Source organism: Carcharodon carcharias, chromosome 6 (genome assembly GCF_017639515.1).
Source record: "Carcharodon carcharias isolate sCarCar2 chromosome 6, sCarCar2.pri, whole genome shotgun sequence".
Lineage (NCBI taxonomy): Eukaryota > Metazoa > Chordata > Chondrichthyes > Lamniformes > Lamnidae > Carcharodon > Carcharodon carcharias.
Window position 1 is genome coordinate 2,112,511 of NC_054472.1, and position 23,462 is coordinate 2,135,972.

The 23,462-nt window shown below is 42.8% G+C and overlaps 1 protein-coding gene across 2 annotated transcripts in view; it reads left to right on the top strand.

The window, feature by feature from the left end:
- bbs9 (Bardet-Biedl syndrome 9) overlaps positions 1–23,462 on the top strand; it is a 505,659-nt gene that overhangs the window by 464,714 nt on the left and 17,483 nt on the right. The gene's annotated exons all lie outside the window — the stretch shown is intronic.

Below are 23,462 nucleotides of genomic sequence, written 5' to 3' on the forward strand. Positions count from 1 at the left end.
ATGAGAGGTGACCTTATTGAAACATATAAGATTCTTAGGGGACTTGACAGGGCAGATGCTGAGAGGTTTTTTCCCCTTGTGGGAGAGTCTAGGATCAGAGGGTATAATCTCACAGTCAGGGGGCGACAATTTAAAACAGAGATGAGGAGGAATTTTTTCTCTCAGAGAGTAGTGAATCTGTGGAATTCTTTACCGCAGAGGGCTGTAGAGGCTGGGTCATTAAGTTTATTCAAGGCTGAGATAGACAGATTTTTAATCAGTAAGGAAATCAAGGGTTATGGGGAAAAGGCAGGAAAGTGGAGCTGAGGATTACCAGATCAGCCGTGATCTCATTGAATGGCGGAGCAGACTCGATGGGCCAAATGGCCTACTTCTGCTCCTACGTCTTATGGCCTTACAGTCAATTGGTATCATCCTCACTGTTTGCCACATCTCAAGTTTGGCATCATTGGCAAATGTTGACATTTTATTTTTATGTTAATGATTGTTCATAACTATGTCATGAATTATTATTTGTTTTATTTATATTGTCATCATAACTCAGCTTTTGCTGCCACATAGATTTCTCAGTAAACCAATTATCCGTCTATATTGATGTAAAATGTGAAAGAATATCCAATCAATCATGGACAGTCTTGCTTGGCAGTGCACATGGGGAGTGATGGCTATGTTTAGTTGTAAAGTGAAACTGTATTAGAGGCAAGGAGCTTAATTGCAGTAGTACTCTCAGACTTAATTTGTTCACTATTTTAAAGTCATACATTCGGTCCTTGTTTCTCTTTTTCCATTATAAATTCCTTTGTCCACATTAAAAATGGGAACTACCCATGTCAACATGTCATGCTGCAATTGCATCTTCCTGACAGTGATGGCTCTGCTGCACTCTCACGAAAGATGAGTGCAATTTCAATGTGACATAGTTACATGGGCAGTTCCCATTGTAAATGTGTATATTCGAATTTATAATGGAAAAAAGTTGACCTGATGTTTGCATCCATGTAAAATTTTTAGTAGATAGATGTTGCCAAGAAGGTGTTACTGTGGGAAATAATTTCTTCATTGACAGTCTCTCTTTACTAACTAACTCCTGGATGACAAAAATATGATCCTCTGTGGTATTGTCCCTAGCTGGCACATCCCCACATGGCAGTGGTATTTGAGTTTAGCAGGTAAGTACGACTATTGTGGATTATCAAACCTCAGATCTTCACAGCCTAGATTCTGCTCTTGTTTAACATGCAGTGATTCAGCCTGTTGAGGCCAATTTTTCTCCAACTCCCATTTAAAGTCTGTTGTACTGTCCCACTGCCAGCCTGGTTGAGATAAGTTAATCAACACAGAGCTGGAATCAGACTGACTCCTTCCTGGTCTGTATAAACCAGTACATAAGCAATTGGTGAATGGGATCTTTGAGTGATTAGGGAGCTTCAGTGTTAGACGACTGACAACTGTTGCATTCAGAAGGTGAAACAAAGTTTTAGATTATGTGTTGATTTTTTAATGTAAATTTAAATTTGTGCATTTGAAATGCTGTATCTACATCAGAAATGGTAATTGCAACAATTGTGAAGTGATTGGAATTCTGTGGTGGCATTAGCTTCATGTTGAGCCTGGGTTAGGATTAGGATTCTGACTAAAGTGACTGTACTTGTAATGAGAAAATTAATATTCTTTGGTGCAGAGCCAAATTTCAAAGCACAAAAATAGCTAGCTGGAAAATCTGTTCTTCCAAGCTGCAAATATCAAACAAACTGCCTCTGGCACCTTGGGGCACAAGTTGTATTCAGGGTGGAGCCTGCATAATGCTTCATAAGAATAAATCATTAACTGTGTGTGCCAACAAAATGAAATAAGGCAGCAATAGAGAGTGTCTTTTATTAATATCTATCACTGAAATTAAGCAGAGTTAAAAAATGAAACCTGTGCAACATTTACATATCTTAGCATTCCTTTTAAGATTCTTCAATAATTAGCTGCTTCCCCTGTTTCAAAGCATGAGCAATCCCTTTATAAAGTTTCAGGGTTAGACATAAGACTTCAGGGCAATTACACAACATAAATAAATGTGCTGTTTAAAGAACTTACAATCGTGTAATGTTACAGCGTAACCGGCCAACTGACCCATCTGTGCTGATTGTTTTCTCTTCTGCTTGCTCCCCGTGATGGATTTTCCCCATCGCTTTGATGGATGAGTGTTCAGCAATAAAAAAAAGACCAGTTTACAGTTTAGGTTGATGCTGTCTCACGTGTGACATTGGGCCGAGTCTCGATTTGAATAACTGATTGCAGATGCTGCATATGAAGTCAGTGTTAAAGGGATGATGGTGGCATTGGCTTTGTGCCAGGCTCATTTGTCCTGAAGACACTTGACTCTGTTCTCCTCAAATATTGAAATTTCTCAATAAAGGAGACTTCTCCATTTGGCCCTGCCCAAAGATTTTCTCCCCCATGTATTGGGATCCAGCTTCAAGCTCTGAGGTTGGCTTTCAGGTTGCCTTTATAGCTAAATTTAGGACGTCCTGTGGTGCTGGTAGCCGTGCTCAGCTGGCTGTAGAATACTGCCTTCGGTATGCAGGAATCCTCCATGTGAGCTGCATGACCAACCCAGCAAAGACGGGCTCGTGATGCCAAGTATGCAGCATTTTGCAAGAACCCATGCGTCTCTTCTCCTGCTCACTCCCCGTATCCTTTGATATTCTTATTTTTGTAAGCAACTATCTAATTTTTTTTTAAAAGTACTTCTGGACTTTTCTTTAGTCTCAGACCATATCATGATTTTCTGTGATAGAATGTTCCTGTTTTTATATTCATTTTCAGGATGTGGGCTTTGCTGGCTGGGCCAGCATTTATTGCTCATTCCTAGTTACCCTTGAGAAGGTGGTGGTGAGCTGCCTTCTTGAACCACTGCAGTCCATGTGGTGTAGGTACACCCACAGTGCTGTTACGAAGGGAGTTCCAGGATTTTGACCCAGTGACAGTGAAGGAACAGTGATATATTTCCAAGTCAGGATTGTGAGTGACTTAGAGGGGAACTTCCAGATGGTTATGCTCCCATCTATCTGCTGCCCTTGTCCTTCTAGATGGCAGTGGTTGTGGGTTTAGAAAGTGCTGTCTAAGAAGCCTAGGTGAAACCCCGGAGTGCACTCTGCTACTACTGTGCGTTGGTGGTGGAGGGAGTGAATGTTTGTGGATGTGCCCGTCAAGCAGGCTGCTTTGTCCTGGACGGTGTCAAGCTTCTTGAGTGTTGTGGGAGCTGTACTTATCCAGTCAAGTGGAGAGTATTCCATCACACCTGACTTGTGCCTTGTGGATGGTGGACAGGCTTTGGGGAGTCAGGAGGTGAGTTAGTTGTCCCAGGATTTCTACCCTCTGACCTGCTCTTGTAGCTACAGTATTTATATGGCTAGTCCAGTTCAGTTTCTGGTCAATGGTAACCCCACGATATTCATAATGAGGGATTTAGCAATGGTAATGCCATTGAATGTCAAGGACGATGGTTAGATTCTCTCTGGTTGGAGATGGCCATTGCCTGACACTTGTGTGGCACGAATGTTACTTGCCTCTTGTCAGTCTGAGCTTGGATATTGCCCAGGCCTTGCTGCATTTGGACATGGACTGCTTCAGTATCTGAGGAGTCGCGAATGGTGCTGAGCATTGTGCAATCATCAGTGAACATCCCCACTTCTGACCTTCTGATGGAAGGAAGGTCATTGTTGAAGCAGCTGAAGATGGTTGGGCCGAGGACACCACCCTGAGGAACTCCTGCAGTGATGTCCTGGAGCTGAGATGACTGACCTCCAACAACCACAAACGACTTCCTTTGTGCTAGGTATGACTCCAACCAACAGAGAGTTTCCCCCTGATTCCCATTGACTCCAGTTTTGCTAGGGCTCCTTGATGCCACACTCGGTCAAATGCTGCCTCGATGTCAAGGGCAGTCACTCTCACCTCACCTCGGGAGTTCAGCTCTTTTGTCCATGTTTGAACCAAGGCTGTAATGAGGTCAGGAGCTGAGTGGCCCTGGCGGAACCCAAACTGGGCGTCAGTGAGCAGGTTATTGCGAAGCAAGTGCTGCTTGATGACCCCTTCCATCACTTTAATGATGGCCAAGAGTAGACTGATAGGACTATAATTGGCCAGTTAGGTTAGATTTGTCACAGGACATACCTGGGTAATTTTCCACATAGCCAGGTAGATGCCAGTGTTGTCGCTGTACTGGAACAGCTTGGCTAGGGGCACGGCAAGTTCTGGAGCACAAGTCTTCAGTACCATTGCCAGAGCCCATAGCCTATACACTATCCAGTGCCTTCAACTGTTTCTTGATACTCACTTGGAGTGAATTGAATTGGCTGAAGACTGGCATCTGTGATGCTGGGGACTTCCGGAGGAGGCTGAGATGGATCATCCACTCAGCACTTCTGGCTGAAGACTGTAGCAAATACTTCAACCTTATATTTTGCGCTGATGTGCTGGGCTCCTCCATCATTGAGGATGGGGATATTTGTGGAGCCTCCTCCTTCAGTGAGTTGTTTATCTGTCCATCACCTTTCATGACTGGATGTGGCAGGACTGCATTGGTTTTGAGATCGCTTAGCTCTGTCCATCTCTTGCTGCTCATTTAGCACAGTGGTAATGCCACACAATATAGTGGAGGATATCCTCAATGTGAAGGCAGGACTTCATCTCCACAAGGACTGTGTGGTGGTCACTCCTACTGATACTGTCATGGACAGATGCATCTGCAACAGGCAGGTGGTGAGGATGAGGTCAAGTATGTTTTTCCCTCTTGTTGGTTCCTTCACCACCTGCCGCTGACCCAATCTAGCAGCTATGTGCTACCAAGCCAATCTTGGTGATGGACATTGAATTCCCCCACCCAGAGTGCATTCTGCACCCTTGCCACCCTCAGTGCTTCCTCCAAGTAATGTTCAATATGGAAGAGCACTGATTCATCAGCTGAGGAAGGGGGGTTGGTGGTTTATGGTATCAGCAGTAGGTTTCCTTGCCCATATTTGACCTGATGCCGTGAGACATCATGGGGTCCAGAGTCAATGTTGAGGACTCCCAGGACAACTCCCTCCTGACTGTATACCACTGTGTCACCACTCCTGCTGGGTCTGTCCTGCTGGTGGGACAGGACATACCCAGGGATCGTGATGGTGGTGTCTGGATCATTATTTGTAAGGTATGATTCCATGACTAGTCTGTGAGACAGCTCTCCCAATTTTGGCTTTCACCCCCAATTGGTAAGGAGGACTTTGCAGTGTCAACAGTTTGGCATTGTCAAACCTGGTGCCTAGATTGATCTGGTTTCATTCCTTTTTTTGACTTTGTAGCAGTTTGATATTACTGAGTGGCTTGCTAGACTATTTAAGAATCAACCAGATTGCTGTGGGTCTGGAGTCACATGTAGGCCAGACCTGGTAAGGTCAGCAGATTTCCTCCCCTAAAGGGCATTGGTGACCCAGATGGGTTTTTACAACAATGGTTTCATGGTCATCCTGACTCCTGATTTTTTTCTGAATACAAATTCCACCAACTGCTGTGGCGGGATTCGAACCTAGGTCCCCGGCACATGGCTCTGGATTACTAGTTCAGTCACAATACCACTACACCATCGCCTCACTCCAGCTGGTAAAGTACAGCACCGTGGGCATCATTCCATATTTGCCAACATCCATTAGCTGAAGGGTTTTCGTTTTGGGAGGGACAACAATACAGATCCTCTCTGGGAACGTTCAGTAATTGGGTCAGCAGTGAGGCTCAGTAACATCAGTGACATCATTTGGAGCATCTCAGACCTTTTGTTTTAAGCTCTGGGAATCTGGGAAATTATGAATACTGCATTTCAGCACCATGAACCTAAAATAAGGGCTGTGTATTGAATGTGAGAAGAAGCCCTATAACTGTGAGTGGACTGTGACAGATTCAGTGTGTGTGGCTGTTGTGGGCAGTACTGTCAATGGGCTGGCTCTGTAAAGTCAGGGTGAAAACCCTACCTGCACCTTTTCTCATATCAATTAATGTATGATGCCACTCATTTCATTCCTGTTGAATGATGCTACAAAGTCATTTTTTTAATCCATTCACGGGATGTGGGCATCACTGGCTGGGCCAGCATTTATTGCCCATCCCTAATTGCCCTTGAGAAGGTGGTGGTGAGCTGTCTTCTTGAACCGCTGCAGTCCATGTGGTGTAGGTACACCCACAGTGCTGTTAGGGAGGGAGTTCCAGGATCTATAAAGGTGGGGAGAAATTGCTAACCAGTTTAAAGCTCAAATTAAAAGGCCAACTTGATTTGCCTTGTGAGGAATGTTCCTGTAAAAGTTAAACGAAAGATGATAAAAGACTCTTTATGTCTGGGCATGTTTTGTCTGTAAGAGATACCATCTCTTCAACACTCCATCAGAGGTAAGGATGAGCTACAGAGGGTCTGTTCTCAGGCCAGTTCCCCCATTCCCCAATACTCATGGGGTAAATTATTCATTCTGCTCATTTCAAGGGCATGGCAGAGTGCTGGGAACCCCAGTAATCGATGGGTAGTTAAGTGTGTGTAACCAGCCCCTGAAATCATAACAGTCATGATAACAGATTCCCTTCATCCCTCCCCTCCAAAAATACTCATCTCCCTTTGGAACAAAAACAAAAATGGCTGGAAAAACTCAGCAAGTCTGACAGCATCTGGGGAGAGAAAGACAGAGTTAACGTTTCGAGTCTGTATGGCTCTTCTTCAGAACTCCATACGGACTCGACACGTTAATTCTGCCTTTCTCTCCACAGATGCTGTCAGACCTGCTGAGTTTTTCCAGCTGTTTTTGTTTTTGTTTCAGATTTCCAGCATCCACAGTATTTTACTTTCATCTCTCTTTGGCTCAGTTTCCACTGTTTCTACTTAATCACTGAATTCAGCTGACCCTCCTAGCCCCATTCAGTGTTTGTGTTTGAGTACCTGGCCTTGATGAAGACCACAGATTTATTCTGCAGCGTCAGAAGACAATATATCTGTCTCACAATCTCTCCTGCCACTGACTCTTACTCCTGCCTTATTCTACTACTATCTTGAGGAGAATCTAAGCAGAACTATTTTAGGAATTTAAGAGAACAGAGAGAGACAACAAAACAGCATGTGGTAATAAGGCATATTTCAACATATTCACTGAGCCCTGTTCCCAATGATCAGCAGCTTTATGGTGGCTGAAATTATGTTGCTGATCTTTTGTTCATAGAACTCCGTCTATACATAAAGCCACTTTCAGTTCTGAGCAGCTTGCTGTTGCAGAAGATGAAAATAGATACCTCGATCCACACATTTAAAATAATCTCAATTTATATTAAATATTTTTAATTTGTTCCAGTAACTGTTTAACAAACTTAAATTTAAATGTTGTCACAATCTCACCAGCTTATTTCACTGTCATTTTTTATTCATTCATGGGATGTGGGCCTTGCTGGTAAGGTCAGCATTTGAGAAGGTGGTGGTGAGCTGCCTTCTTGAACCGCTGCAGTCCATGTGGTGTAGGTACACCCACAGTGCTGTTAGGGAGGGAGTTCCAGGATTTTGATCCAGCGACAGTGAAGAAACAGTGATATATTTTCAATCAGGATGGTGAGTGACTTGGAGGGGAACTTCCAGGTGGTGGTGTTCCCATCTATCTGCTGCCCTTGTCCTTCTAGATGGTAGAGGTCGTGGGTTTAGAAGCTGCTGCTGAAGGAGTTTTGGTGAGTTACCACAGTGCATCTTATAGATGGTAAACACTGCTGCTACTGTGCGTCGGTGGCAGAGGGAGTGAACATTTGTGGATGTGGTGACAATCAAGTGGGCTGCTTTGTCCTGGACGGTGACAAGCTTCTTGAGTGTTGTTGGAGCTGTCCTCATTCTGGGAAGTGGGGAGTATTCCATCACATTCCAGACTAGTGCCTTGTAGATGGTGAACTGGCTTTGGGGAGTCAGGAGGTGAGTTACTCACCATACAATTCCCATCCTCTGACCTGCTTTTGTGCCACAGTATTTATATGGCTAGTCCAGTTCAGTTTCTGGTCAGTAAGAACCCCCAGAAGATTGATGATGAGGGATTCAGCGGTGGTAATGTTGTAAAATATCAAGGGGCAATAATTCGATGCTGTCTTGTTGGAGATACCCATGAAACATTAACTCTGAGAACTATTCCTATTGCATTCCTATTGCATTCCTCCTCAAGGAGCTCTTGACCTCACAGGGATCCTATAGGTTAGAACAACTTGTTTTTTACTTATCGCTAGCTTCTAATCAAACGCCCTTGATACTTAGTGTAACTTGTTTAATCTTGGGATAAAGGCTTTTCCCCAGGAATGTTCTTGTTTTTGAAGGTGAAAGTTGTTAGTTTGTGTCACCTGATCTCAGTAAGAGGCAGATTGAAGCTTCCTTTACACAACTTCAACCTCTTCCAGCTTCCACACCTACTGTGCCAGCGTGTCACTTCCATTTCCCACACACAACATCGGTGACTGCTCTGAGTGGGATTGCCAATTAATGGGAACTTGAGGTACAATGGATTCATCCTATTTCATATAGGACCCTTGCATCCAATAGAGCGAGGAGGCAACATTGTTTTCAAACCATGTCTGAGAAGCAAATGATAGAAAAAAATAACTTGCGATCATAGAGTGTCATTCATGTCCCAGAAAAGTGTAGCGTTTTATTCCTTGGCAGTAATTTCTGTGGAAATTCTCTTGATCTCTCACTGTAATCTTTCTCTGCCAAAGATCCAGGACTCCCTCAGGGGTCCTCACAATGTCACCAACTCTACCTCACTATGTCATCAAGTTTTCCATTGATACTTTTACATTGACTCTAATTTTTTTATTGGATGGTCAGTGATTGCACCCTGGCCCTTTTGCACATTTGGTAGCTAATATCCCTTCACTATTCATGCATGTTTCATGTTAGAAAGAAACATTTTGAGAAAGAATGTTCCTAGATAGTCTTGGCCGTTAAGCAGATGTCTTGGTAGGAGGTCAGTTGATTGATAATATGGAAGACATTGAACTCTGCCAATTCTGTTTTCTTGCACATCCTTGTTTTAACCATTCCACCACTGGTGGCTATCCCTTCAGTTGCCTGGGCCCTGATTCTGAAATTGCCTCCCTAAACCTGTCTGTCTTTCGACCTTATCAAGTTTCTCCTTAAAACCTGCAAAAGGATATAGCAGTACTGCAGGGCAGCTATTTAGCTAATGATACCCAGAGTGTGACAGGAAGGGACAGAGTGAACAAACATAAAAAACAGCAGCAAATAGGGTCAAAGGGGGAAAAAAATGGTAAAAAGGCAAAATTAATGGCTCTTTACTTAAATACACGTAGTATTTGGAACAAAATAAATGAATTAACTGCACAAATAGAGGTTAATGTTTATGATCTTATAGGCATTACGGAAATGTGGTTACAAGGAGGTCAAAGCTGGGAACTAAATATTCAGGGGTATGTGACTTTTCAAAAGAACAGGCAGGAAGGATCCTGGGGTACCTTTGTTAGTACAAGATGGAATACGTACAATAGCAAGAAATGGTCTTGGGTTGGAAGATGTAGAATCCATATGAGTGCAGGTAAGAAATAACAAGGGGAAGAAGACACTAGTGAGAGTAGCCTATAGGCCGCTTGACAGTAGTTACACTGTAGGACAGAGAATAAATCAGGAGATAATGAGGGTGTGTAAAAAAAGCAGTACATTAATCATGGATGACTTCAATCTTCATGTAGATTGGGAAAATTAAATTGGCAGAAGTAGCCATGGGCAAGAATTCATAAAGTGTATTCAGGACAGTTTCCTAGAACAATATGTTGTGGATCTAACCAGGGATCAGGCTATTTTGGATCTGGTAATGTGTAATGAGGCAGCTTTAATAAATGATCTGAGTAAAAGATCCCCGAGGGAACAATAACCATAATATGGTAGAATGTAGCATTGAGTTTGAGAGTGAGAAACCTGGATCGGAAACAACTATGCTAAACTTAAATAAGGGTACTTACAATGGAATGAGGGCAGAGTTGGCTGGAGTTGACTGGCAGAGGGGTTTAGCAGAAAAGACAGTGATGAACAATGGCAGATGTTTAAGAAAATAGTTCATACTCACAACAAAGATATATCCCAGTGAGGAAGAAGGATTGTAGGAAGGGGGTAAACCAACTATGGTTATCCAAGGAAGTTAATGATAGTATCAAATTGAAAGAAAAAACATACAATGTGAAAAAGATTAGTGGTAAGCCAGAGGATTGAGAAGGTTTTAAAAACCAACAAAAGATGGCCAAAGAAATAATAAAGAGGGAGAAAATAAACTTTGAGAGTAAACTAGCAGGTAATATAAAAACAGACAGTATGAGCTTCTTTAAATATATAAAAAAGAAGAGAGAGGCCAAGTGAAGGAGGCTGGGGAAATAATAATGGGGAACCAGGAAATGGCAGAGGAGTTGAATAAATACTTTGCATCAGTCTTCACAGTAGAAGACACTAACAGCATTCCTAAAATACTAAATAATCAAGGGGCAAAAGAGGGCTAGGAAATAAATACAATAACTATCACTTGAGAAAAAGTACTAGGGAAACTAATGGGGCTAAAGGCTGATAAGTCCCCTGTACCTAATGGGTTGCATCCTAGGATATTAAAGAAAGTAGCTACAGAGATAGTGGATGCACTGGTAGTAATCTTCCAAGAATCCTTAGATTCTGCAAATGTCCAGAAGATTGGAAAACTGCCAATGTAAAACCCTTATTTGAAAAGGGAGAGAGACAAAAAATAGGCATTTATAGGCTAGTTAGTTTAACGTCTGTCATTGGGAAAATGTTGTAAAGGATGTAATAGCAGGGCATTTAGAAATGCATAATATAATCAAGCAGCGTCTGCATGGCTTCATGAAGGGGAAATCATTCCTGACAAATTTATTAGAATTCTTTGAGGAGGTAACAAGCAAGAGAGATAAAGGAGAACCAGTAGATGCAATATATTTGGATTTCCAAAAGGCATTCGATAAGGTACCACACATAAAGCTACTTAATGAGATAAGAGCTTATGGTGTTGTGGGTAGTATATTAGCATGGATAGAGGATTAGCTAACTAATAGAAGACAGAGAGTTGGGATAAGGAGGGCATTTTCAGGATGACAACCTGTGCTAGTGGAGTACCACAGGGATAAGTGCTGGAGGCACAATTCTTTACAAAATATATTACTGACTTAGATGAGAGAAGTGAATGTTTTATTACCAAGTTTGCAGATGACATAAAAATAGGTGGGAAGACAAGTGGTGAGGATGACACAAAGAGTCTACAGAGGGATATAGACAGGTTAAGTGAGTGGGCAAAAACTTGGCTGATGGAATATAATGTGGGAAAATGTGAGGTTATGCACTTTGGCAGAAAGAATAAAGGAGCTGAATATTGTTTAAATAGAGAAAGACTGCAGAAAGCTGCAGCACAGAGGGATTTGGGAGTCCTCATGCATGAATCTCAAAAAGCTAAAAAGCAGGTAATAAGGAAGGCAAATGGAATGTTGGCCTTTATTTCAAAGGGAATGGAGTATAAAAATAGAGAAGTCTTGCTAAAATTATACAGGGCACTTATATAGAACACCTAGAATACTGTGAACAGTTTTGGCCCCCTTATCTAAGGGAAGATATACTGACGTTTACTCGATGGGTCTTATGGTCTTTAATCATGTTTTGTGGTTACCTAAGAGACTTCAAGGTGATTTAGTCAGGCTGAGTGAGTAGACAAATACATGGCAGATGCAGTATAATGCAGATAAGTGTGAAGTTATCCACTTCGGTAGGAAAAACAGAATGGCAGAGTATTATTTAAATGGTGATAGATTGGGAAATGTTGATGTACAAAGGGACCTGGGTGTCCTTGTAGGTGCAGCAAGCAGTTAAGAAGGCAAATGGTACGTTGGCTTTCATTGCGAGAGAGTTTGAGTACAGGAGCAAAGATGTCTTACTGCAGCTATGTAGGGTCTTGGTGAGACCATACCTGGAGTATTGTGTGCAGTTTTGGTCTCCTTACCTAAGAAAGGATATATTTGCCATAGAGGGAGTGCAGCAAAGGTTCACCAGACTGATTCCCGTGATGGCATGATTGTCGTATGAGGAGAGGTTAGATCGACTAGGCCTGCATTCACTGGAGTTTAGAAGAATGAAACGAGATCTTATTGAAACATATAAAATTCTGGCAGGGCTGGACAGACTGGATGCAGGGATGATGTTTCCTCTGGTGGGGGGTCTACACCAAATGGTCACAGTCTCAGGATACAGGATAGGCCAATTAGGACTGAGATGAGGAGAACCTTCTTCATTCAGAGGGTGGTGAACCTGTGGAATTCTTTACCACAGAAGGCTGTGGAGGCCAAGTCATTGAATATATTTAAGAAGGAAATAGATAGATTCCTAAACGTTAAAGGCGTCAAGGGGTATGGGAAGAGAGCAGGAGTATAGCATTGAGATAAGGGATCAGCCATGATCTTATTGAATGGCAGAGCAGGCTCGAAGGGCTGAATGATCTCCTCTGCTCCTATTTGATGCCCAATTTTGTTTGATAACACTCCTATGGAGCACCGTGGAATGCTTTATTATGTGAAAGGTGCTATATAAATGCAGATTGTTCTTGTCAAAGATCATTGATGCCAGCTTTATGATTGACCAAAGATCTGGTGATAAAGGAAATTGGGCTTAGTTATAGATTAACAATTATGAACCAAATATATTGGTGTCGTTTATGGAATACAACCTGGCTTGATGACATGGTTATGTTGCACTTTCCCACTCTATTGCTTAATTGAGTTTGTTATCTGTGGAGGAACCGAAGTGCGGAATTTTCCTCCTGCCAGTGGCACGTTTCATGGCGGGAGCAGAAAATTCAGAGACCAAAAATCAGATTTATGCCGGTGGGAAAACGGTTTGGAATTTTCCCCTCATCCCTTTCATGATGGGTTGCTGGTGGGTCGGGTTTCCTGCTGATCAATGTCAGGAATGCCGTTTGCATGCACCACCAAATCGTGAATGCTCATTGAAAATGCTGCTGGCCAGAACCATGTTCTGCCTTCCAATCTTGCGCTGCGCCAGCGGGAAGTTCGATCAGCCTAAAACGTGTTTGGAAATGAGCAGTGTGCAATGCTCCGCCCTCAGTTCACTTGAGGGTGAGTGTAGCTTTCAAAGCCTACCCGCAACAGTTCTGCTCCAGTTTCTTAGCAATGGCAGTGGAATGCCACACTGGTGGGGGTGTAGGGTTGGTCTGCTCACAGTGAGTGTCTCCGTACTCTAGGAGGACACTACTGTGCAGCATCTCTCAGGCAGGGCTGCACCCTGAGACCAGCATTGTGACTGGGGAAGCAGGGGTGGGGTGGCAGGGGGGAATGAAATGGACACATATGGGGCAATGGGGTATGAAGGGGTTGGAAGTGGGGGGGGGGGGTGTTGAATGATGGCAGGGGGGAGATCAAGGGTGGGGAAGCTGAAGCCCAAGACGGAAATCTAGAACACAGCCACAAAAGGGGGGGTGAATGGGAATCAAACTGTATGAATGGGAGAGGCTGCACGCATGTGGAAAAATATCTACGCGGGAGGCATCTGAGGCAATGTGGGAGGCGCACACAGCTGGTCTAAGGGGCCCTTTCAATGGGCACCCTCAAACTTCTTAGAGTCACAACATTGAAATAGAGACAGGGCTGAGAGAAAAAGGGAAGACTACCTTGAGAAGGTGCCATTGAAGCCAATGCCTTTCGGTGCACATTAACAAGAGACTGCAGGAATCATTGGCTTCACAATACAGTCACTCGATTTGAGCATTAACAGAGAGGTATGTGAGAATGGAAAATGCAGGCAATTGTTAAGGAAGCACAGCTGTCAATGAAAGCCTCCAGTGTGCTTTCTCCAATTGGCATGAATCATGGTCCAAATGGCATCCAGTCATTGCTCGTGTGCAATTTAACCTTAATCAGCATACCAGGTCAGATACAAATACACCAACAGGGCCAATGAATGTAGCAACTGCTTCACTGTCATAAAAGCCTGTTGTTGTGGAGCTTGCCAAGTCCACCTGTGGTTTTCCTTGAGCTGCACGTTTAATGGAGCCAGTACTGTTGATAAATTTGGGAGAAAACGCCACAATAGTTAATCCTTCCCAAGAAGGACTTGAGTTCTGTGGCGTTTCTCAGTGCTGGTGCCTCACGAATAGCTCTCACCTTGGCTTCTACTGGATGAAGGCCCTGCGAGTTAACCCTATGACCCAGGTAAACCACTTCTTTTGCTTGGAAGATACACTTTTCCCTTTTCAAATGCACTCCGGCTTGTGAGAAATGCTTCAATACCTCTTCCGGGTTAGCCAGGTGTTCCTCATCAGTTAGTCCTGTTACTAGGGCATCTTCGAGATAAACCACCACATGGGGCAAACCTTGAAGTAATTTTGCCATTGTCCATTGGAAAATGGCACAAGCCGATGAGACTCCAAAGGGTAACCTGGTATTCTGGTATAACCCCCTGTGTGTGTTGATAGTCACAAAACCCTGAGAGGCCTTTTCTAGCTCGAGGTGCTGGTAAGTGTGACTCATGTTGAGCTTTGTATATGTGGTTCCCTCTGCCAGCTTGGTGTGCAATTCATCAATTTTCGGTATAGGATGCCTGTCTAGTCTGGCCACTTTGTTAATGGTCAACTTGTAATCCCTGCATATTCACACACTCTGGTCAGGCTTTAGTACTGGAACTATGGGCACTGCCCATTCGGAAATTGTACAAGTTGTAAGATCCCCAACCTTTCCAGCCTGTCTAATTCAACATCTGCCTTTTCTCGTAATGTATAGGGGACTGGCCATGCCTTCAAGAGCCTGGGGGGATTGCTTGAACATGGATTTTAGCTTGCGGCCGCTAAATCTTCCTAAGCTCTTCCCTGAAAATGGAGGCGTATTTCTGTAATAATTCTTGCAGGTTTCATTCTGAGTTGAAAAATCTTGGTCCACTCCAACTTTATTTCCTTAAGCCAGTTCTGACCAAGTAGACTTGGACTCTCCCCTGCTACCACTATCAGAGGTAAATTAATAATTCCATACTGTACTGGAACCTTGCATATACCTCTTACCCATATTTCTTCACCAGTATATGTCTTTAATTTAACATCTGAGTTTTTGAGCTTTAGTGAGCAGCCTCCTCCATTCAGATATTTGAACGTATGTTCCCCTATAACTGTCAGGGATGCTTCTGTATCCACCTCCATTCAAATGGGTTTCCCATTGACTTCCACTGTCATGTAGATTGGCTCTGTTTTACCCATTGTTAAGTTGTGTAGTGAGTAAGTATCTGACTCTGTTTCTTCTGGTTCCTCTATTATGTGGATTTCATGATTTTTACCTTTCTGCTTAATGTTTTGTCTTAATCTGTCTTTACAATATCACATAATGTGCCCATTATGAGGGCAGTAAAAACACTGAATTCTTTTAAACTGTTGTGTGCTTTCAGGCTATCTAGTTCCATTTCTGCTGTTATTATTGTGGGTTTTCTCTGTTAAATCATTACTTTTTGCTGGTCAGTTAATGGTGGCTCTTTCACTCCTTTCTGAGGAGCCCTGCGCTTCCGCGCCATTTCTAACCGGTGCTTCCCTCCTGATGTGAAGGACGACACCATGTTGTGCTCCCTTGATTGCTTCTGAATCCCTGACTGCGTCTCCACTGCAAGCACCAATTCCAGCGCCTTGCTGAAGTCTAAATTCATTTCTGACAGCAACCTTTTTTGAATGGCGATTTCATTAATCCCACACACTAATCGGCCCCTTAACATGTCATTAATCGACGTCCCGAACTTAAAGTGCTCTGTCAATTGTTTTAAAGCTGCTACATAGCAAGCGACTGTCTCTCCAGGGGCACAACCCCTCGAATTAAATTTAAAATGTTGCATTGTTACCAAGGGTTTCATTTGAAAGTGGCTTTTCACAAGATTTACCAATTCATCAAAGCTCTTGGAACCTGGGACATTGGATGTCGTTAGACTACAAATTAGGCCGTATGTTTTACTGCCACATGCTGATAAGAGGATTGCCCGCCTCTTCTCTTCCCCAATATGTCGTTGGCTAAAAAGAAGAACATAATGTTCTATAAAATTATTAATTAAAGTTCTATAATGTGACCAGTCATTGGTGGTCTGATCAAACAGTTTGATGCGGCCAAACTGTGGCATACTGGAGGGAAATAACTTTGACAACTATGATGAAGGCTATATTTACAGTCGCCTTGCAAGGTACGGCTAGTTTATTTCTGTTTAATTTCCGCGGCTTTCTTTGGTATCATCAACTGGTTGTGTTTTGCCTCATCACCAGTTGTTATGTTCCTTCTGTCAGGGTCGTTTTGCTCAGTGAACACGGCTGCCCACCTATCTGCTGGTGAGCGAGTTGGTAAACAAGATACTGCAGACGTAGAGACCAATGTAAGATGAAGCACATGCTGTTTATTAACATAAATAACAGAGCACTAACACACGTGTGCTTCTCAAACTTGACCCTATTCTAAACTACCGATTAACATTGTAGCCCACGCTATTGGGTAATAAAATCACGTGGTCAATCTGCTCACATTATTTTAAAGGTGTATTGCACCTCAGATTATCACAAAAAGGTAAATGAACTAAATTAATGGAATTGGCTGATAAATTATAATTAGGATTACCTGCAGGGTTAAGGAAATCAGGCATAATTAAAGGTATAGCATAGCATTTGGAATTGGAGGGAATACCCGAGAGACCGAGTTCTCCAAGGGGTGGGTCATTGGAATGGGCTCAGCTTCATTTGCAACTGAAAAAATTGGAAATAAAGGCAGCGGAAAAAGAAAAGGAAAGAGAAAGGGTATTTCAAAGGGAGTTAGAAATGGCGAGGTTAGAAAAGCAGGAAAGAGAAAAAGAAAGAGAGGATTCCAGCTTAAACTGCTGTCGGTTAAAAAAGAGACACTAGAAGGGGTGGAAGGACTTATTTCCAGATCAGAACCCAGTGGGGAGATGTTTAAATTTGTACAAGCTCTTCCAAAATTTGAAGAAAGAGATGTTGAAGTATTCTTTATTTCATTTGAAAAGAAAGCTAAATAGATGAAATGGCCACAGGAAAACTGGACATTAGTGCTACAATCCAGGTTGGTGGGTAGAGCACAGGAGGTTATGCTTCACTATCTATGTGTGGTAAACTATGATGTGGTAAAAAAGGCTATTTTGAGTGCACATGAGTTGCTTTCTGAGGCATACAGGCAGAAATTTAAGAATATGAGAAAACAGCCTGGGCAAAATTATATTGAGTTTGACCGAATAAACAAAGTAATTTTGACCAATGGATATGGCCATTAAAGACAGAAATGACATATGCAGTTCTTAAAGAAGCAATTCTTTTGGAAGAATTTAAAGACTCAATTCCTTCGGCAGCGAGAACTCATGTCGAGGAACAGAGGGTTGAAATGGTAAGACAAGTAGCAGAGATAGCTGATGATTGAGTTAAACCCTTTCTTTTGTCACTCTTTTAAATCAGAAAAAGATAGAAAGTGGGAAGGTGAAAGGAAGGTGGGTAGTCAGGGAAGAGAAGGAGTAGGTGGAAATTCCCAGGAAGTTTTTTCTCAGAATAAAAAGGAAGGTGCTGAGGGTAGATGTGACACTCGAAAATCGAGATGTTTTCATTGCGATAAAGTTGGACACACAAAGTCAGTGTGTTGGGAATTGCAGGGAAAATCTGTTGGGATTATTGGGATGCAGAAAAACTCTGGAAGTAAAAGCACTGTGGGTTCTGAGGTTCAGGCATAGGAAAAGCCAGTGGTTAGTTTGCAGGTAAAACAGGAAGAATCAGTATTAGGGAAAGAAGTGGGAATGTGTTCACAATTTGCCCAAGAGAATTCTGAGGAGCAGGTTGCAGAAATGTTTAAAGATTTTGTGTGTGAAGGGAAAGTCTTTCCATGTGTACAGGGTGGAGTAGATAAAGATATTAAAATTTTAAAAGAGACGGGGGCTAGTCAATCCTTAATGTTGTGGGATAGTGATATTTGTTGTTCAGAGGGAGTATTATAGGAGCAGGTGATAATAAGTGGAGTTAATGGAGATGCTAAGCCCATTCCATTGTGGAAGGTAAATTTAAAGAGTAAGTGGAAAACAAGTGAAGTGATTGTTGCAGTAGTGGAAAAATTTCCTATTACAGGGGTTCCATTTATTTTAGGTAATGATATAGCTGGGTCTCAGATGTGGGTGATGCCTATGATAGTTGAATGCCTGTAGAAGTGTTTTCAACAGAAGTGTTGCAGAGAGAGCATCCTGGATTGTTTCCAGATTGTGTGATAATAAGATCACAGGCTCACAAGAAGAACAGGAAGTTAAAAGGCAACGAGAAGGTGTGGAAGTCCAATTAGCTGACATTGTGTTTAATACGATTTTTCAGGAAGAAAGAACTGAGGACAGTGAAGCTGAAGTGTTTAACTCAAGGCATTTGGTGGAGTTTCAGTAAAAGGATTCACAAATAAGACAGCTGTATCAGATGGTCTACTCAGAAACAGAGACAGAATGTATTCCATTACCTTAAGGGTAATGTTTTAATGAGAAAATGGTGGCCTTATCATGTTTAATGGTCTTGGGGGCCATCTCAGGATGTGCAGAACGCACAGCTGGTCTGGAGAGAGTGAATGTGTGTTAGGGTGGTGTTTAAATATGGTGCTCGGACCTTCGACACCATTAGGTAACAGTGGGGTGGGCCAATCAGTTTCTGACCCACCCGCCGTGTGACTCGGAGAGATGCTCACCTATTCATAATTAGTTAGCCTCAAAACATGAAATTGGGTGTGATTTCCCACCACTCCAACCAGTGGGAAACACACTGCAAAACCTGCCCACCATGGCACTTAGAGCAGAATTTTCCATTTTTGAAACTAAGAGTTTTATCTGTTCTTATTTTCCTCCCATAGCAAATCAAATAAATGGGAAGAGTCCGTGATAGTGCTGAGTACAACTGATGGTGCAGCAGACAGAGTGAACTATGTGGCAAGATGACCTTTTCTTGTTCCTTCAGCTTTGTTTCATGTTCAGTTTATTCAGAAATTGTGGTAGCACAAGATCTAAAGAGGAAACAAAAACATGATGTAAACTTTAGAAAATCATTCGTGCGACCAAACTTGAAATGTTGTATACAGTGCTGGTCATCATCGTACAAAAATATTATTGCAGCTATGGAAAGGTTATAATAAAGAGCTGCCAGAATGATTGAGGGGATGGAGGAATAGGATCATTATGATCATACATGTAAATTGGGCACAGAGGTGATGTGATTGCTGCTTTTTGGATTCTAAAGGCCCAGAGCAACGTAGAGGATGACAAATTGTTTCACCTTGTCCAGAACAGCAGAACCAGAGGATGATCAAGGCCTGCCTTTGAAGGGAGGAAATTAAAATCTGCAGAAGCAGTATTTCATTGAGCGTGCAGTCAATCCAGAGAGATGGTGAAAGCTGTCAGTGTTGATTCATTCAAATGCGAATTAGAGAAATATCATTTTGTATTATAGTATATGAGTAACTGGAGATGTGTCATGTAGTGAGTGGAGCCTATTTGGGAGGAACAAGTGATTTTAGACCTATGGTTCTGCAAGCTCTCGATCACTGGAGATTCTCCTTACCTCGTGGGCAGAATTTTCAGGTTGTCGGGCAGCCATGGTCAGCGGTCCATTCCCCGGCCGCTCCTGGGCCCAGCCAATTTGCAGCCAGCCAGCATGAAACACGCACTGAAGGGCTCAGCGCTGCCGGGGTGGGAGTGGGAGGAGGTCAAGCGCTGAAATCGACGTGGGCGAGTGTGGAAGGAAAGCTCCATGAAGGCAGAGTGCTGTCTCAGGGAGCTGACAAATTTAAAATCAATAAAAACAATCTAAAATCAGGGAAAAATGTACACCTGGCAGAATGAGACACCTCAAGATACGGATGATGGAACTTTTTTCAAAACATTTTAATCTTTTCTTAAAATTAATCACAGAAACCTCACCTGCCCTTGGATGAGGTTTCCTCAAAAATACAAAGGCCGCCTGGCCGATTTGCCCGCCCGCCAACTGTAACGTTGGGCAAACAGCAAAAAGTCGCCATCAGTTGTTATTTTAATGGCCTTAATAGGCCTCTTAATTGTCAGCGGGCTGCTGCCAACCAAAATATCGCGTGAGTGTGCAATGATGTCGGGACGCTCGCCCAATGTCATCCCGCACTATTTTACACTCAAGCGTGTTGGGTGTGCGCCTGCTTGCCAAGTGGAAAATTCTACCCCATGCCTCAGTCTGTTGTAAACTCATCGATAGATATTGATCACTGTGAGAGGTCAGTAACTCCATTAACATTATATCATGGGATTACCACAATAGGAGAAGATGAACAAAGTAAACCTTGGGGCAGAATTTTCCAGTCTCTCCTGTGGTGAGGGTGGAGGGGGGTGGGGGGTCAATGCAACAGGAGTTGAAAAATCAGTTTTCTGCCAGTGTAAAATGACGCCGGGAACTTGCGCTCTGGACCAGCGCACGTTACCATTCCCATCAGAGGCCGGCATGAAACCGTTTCTCATTCCGTTAATAGAATGCAGGTGAAGCTCTAATCGGAATCGTTCCCCCCCACCACCTATCGCCCCATTGTCCAGCGGGTTTTCACACTGGTCCAGAATATGTCTGGACCAACGTGACCTGGACATGCCAGAACTTACCTGAAGAAGGCCTGGGGCAGCCTGTGGAGATCAGGAGGCCCCCGGTGACACAGAGTAGTGAGTGAGTGGAGCACCTAGCATCTTCGAGCCTCATTGTGTTCCAGGAGGTCCATCTTCTATCTTCAACAGTGGCTCAGTTGGTGTCTGCGCGCCTTTTAAATATGGTGTCTGGATATGATGGCTGGCATGAGCCATTCAGTCCATCCTGCCATGTAAAACATCAGGAAACCCATGGCTGCATAATTAATGAGGCCAACATGGCGTGATACAGCGTGAATTCCCACCGGCCTTCGCAATGGGAAATACTCCCGGATCCCACTCCCACCATGGGACCTAGTGCTGGAATGCAAAATTTCACCCTTGGCCTTTTCTCATCGAATAATTTTAACCTCTGTAAAGAAGCAAAAATGAATGCAGCAAGAGTGTTTTAAATTACACAGACATGTCTTATTAAACAAACTGGATTATTTGATCCTGTGAGATTAAATAGGGTAATTTTCTGCATCACAGGTATTCCTCTTAATGTTCCTAAATCATCCTAAAGATAATGGCACTGCGTCAGACAATCAGTTGATTCATTTTGGTAGAGATCAGTGTAGCTGACATAAATGTGGTTGTGAATCTGTACCTCATTCGTCAGAATAAAATTTTGCTCCAAGGTGGTAGTACACAGGAAATAAGACTAATATGATTTTTTTTTTAACTGAGTAGCTGCTCTCTCCAGCAATGGGATTTCTATTGATTCCCACTCCGAAACTGTTCACTGAGCAGTTTTGCAAAGGACCTGAGGTATCGCAATGACTTTGTATTTTGAAAGGCAGGCACCATTGTTTATATTGTGGCATTAAATGTCATCTGTAAGGATCTGCTGTTATGTTAGCTATATCCCTACTTGTATCTTCAAGGTGTCTTCCAATACACTGTAACTATCTCATCATTGAACTCAGCCACTTCCCTCCCCTCTCTTCCTCTGAAGGAGTTAACTCCTTGCTAGGTACAGTTGCACCCCGCTCCATTATTTCTATCATTGGCCATTATTCTCTTGTGAGTCATGACACAAAGGGTTTGCAGGCTGTTCAACCACATATTGCATCAGAGTTTAGTTGATTATTCGCTCAAGTGTGGGAGCTATGGTCCAAAACCCAGGGACAAGGTAACTAACTGATGACTTCAAAATCAACTAACTTCAGATCAAGCAGCAACAAAACTTGAGATCATTGTGGTCTTTCTGGCTGACTGACTAAGTGTGTGGATCCACTGATCCTGTGGGGACTCATGAGTATGTGTGTAATTACTACTGCAATCATGAAGCCAATGGCATATATATGAATAGATGAAGGCAGTGGCATAGTGGTATTGTCACTGGACTAGAATTCCAGAGATCCTGCGTAATGCTCTAAAGACCCAGTTTGGCAGATGGTGAAATTTGAATTCAGGAAAATAATCTGGAATTAAAAGTCTGATGATGACCATGAAACCATTGCCAATTGTCTTAAAAACCCATCTGGTCCACTAATGTCCTTTAGGGAAGGAAATCTACTGTCCTTATCTGGTCTGGCCTACATGTAATCCAGACCCACAGCAATGTGGTTGACTCTTAAATGCTCTCTGAACAAGGGCAATTAGGGATGGAATATAAATGCTGACTTAGCCAATGGTGCCCACATCCCATTAATTAAAAAAAATAAACTACTTACAGATTTTTAATTTCTCAGGGAATCAAGGAATATGGGGAGTGGCGGGGGAGGCTGGTGGCGGGAGGGGGGTGGTGGGGGGTGGGGGTGGGGGGGTTGCGGAGGGTGAAATTCAGCCCATGATCGTATTGAATGGTGAAGCAGGCTGGTGGGGCTGAATGGTCTTCTCCTGTTTCTTATGTTCTTATGGTCAAACATAGGGAGAGACCTTGTGGAGCACAGTGGTATCCTTTGCTGAATAAAGGTACTTTCACTGGGACTACACGTAGGAACATGGTTTCATCCCAACTGAGTTCAATACTGATGGGTTTATTAACACTGTCAGTTTATTTTTTTTTGTACTTACATTTACCTGGGCTGAACACAAGTCTGGTATTAACACAGTAAATGGGGATAATTTTTTGCCATAAGATATAGTGCATGGGACAGCTACGTTATACAATATTGTTTCAAAATTATCCCAACTAGTATTGTGATTTAAGAGGTTCTGCACACTCACTCATCACGTTGGGGAATCTCTGAAGATCTCCAAACAATTGATGCAGTGGCAGTTTTGTGCATTATGTCTGAGATTTGATTTGGGGGTAGAGATCCCATGGCACACTCTTCCAAGAAAAAATTGATTCCTATCTGTTTATTTGGTGCATTTTTGAGTTGACCTTTCCATGCTTGCTATTGTGGTGGCTCCTCACGTGCCAGAATGACCAAGTCGGAAAATGACCCGTTTAGTATATCAGGATAATTTAGATGGTCTGCTGGAAAGAGTAAGAAAGGCAATGCATTCCTTCTCACTGTGGCAAGACTTAGGAACCTTGACTATTTGCTGATCCAAGACATTGAGATATGCCAAGCTCATAGAGTGGACGGCGCTAGAACCCATCACTGATTGCTTCATGCAATTGATGACCTACTAGTGTGACTGGTCTGCAGTTTCTGATTTGGCCTGAGAATTACAGAGCTAAACTACTGTGTCCTTTTTAATGCCTCTGGATTCAAAGAAACTATTCCAATGTTAAAACACCATCTGATTTTCAATTATTTGAAGAACATAGTTTTTTATTCTTATTCCTCCTGCATAATGC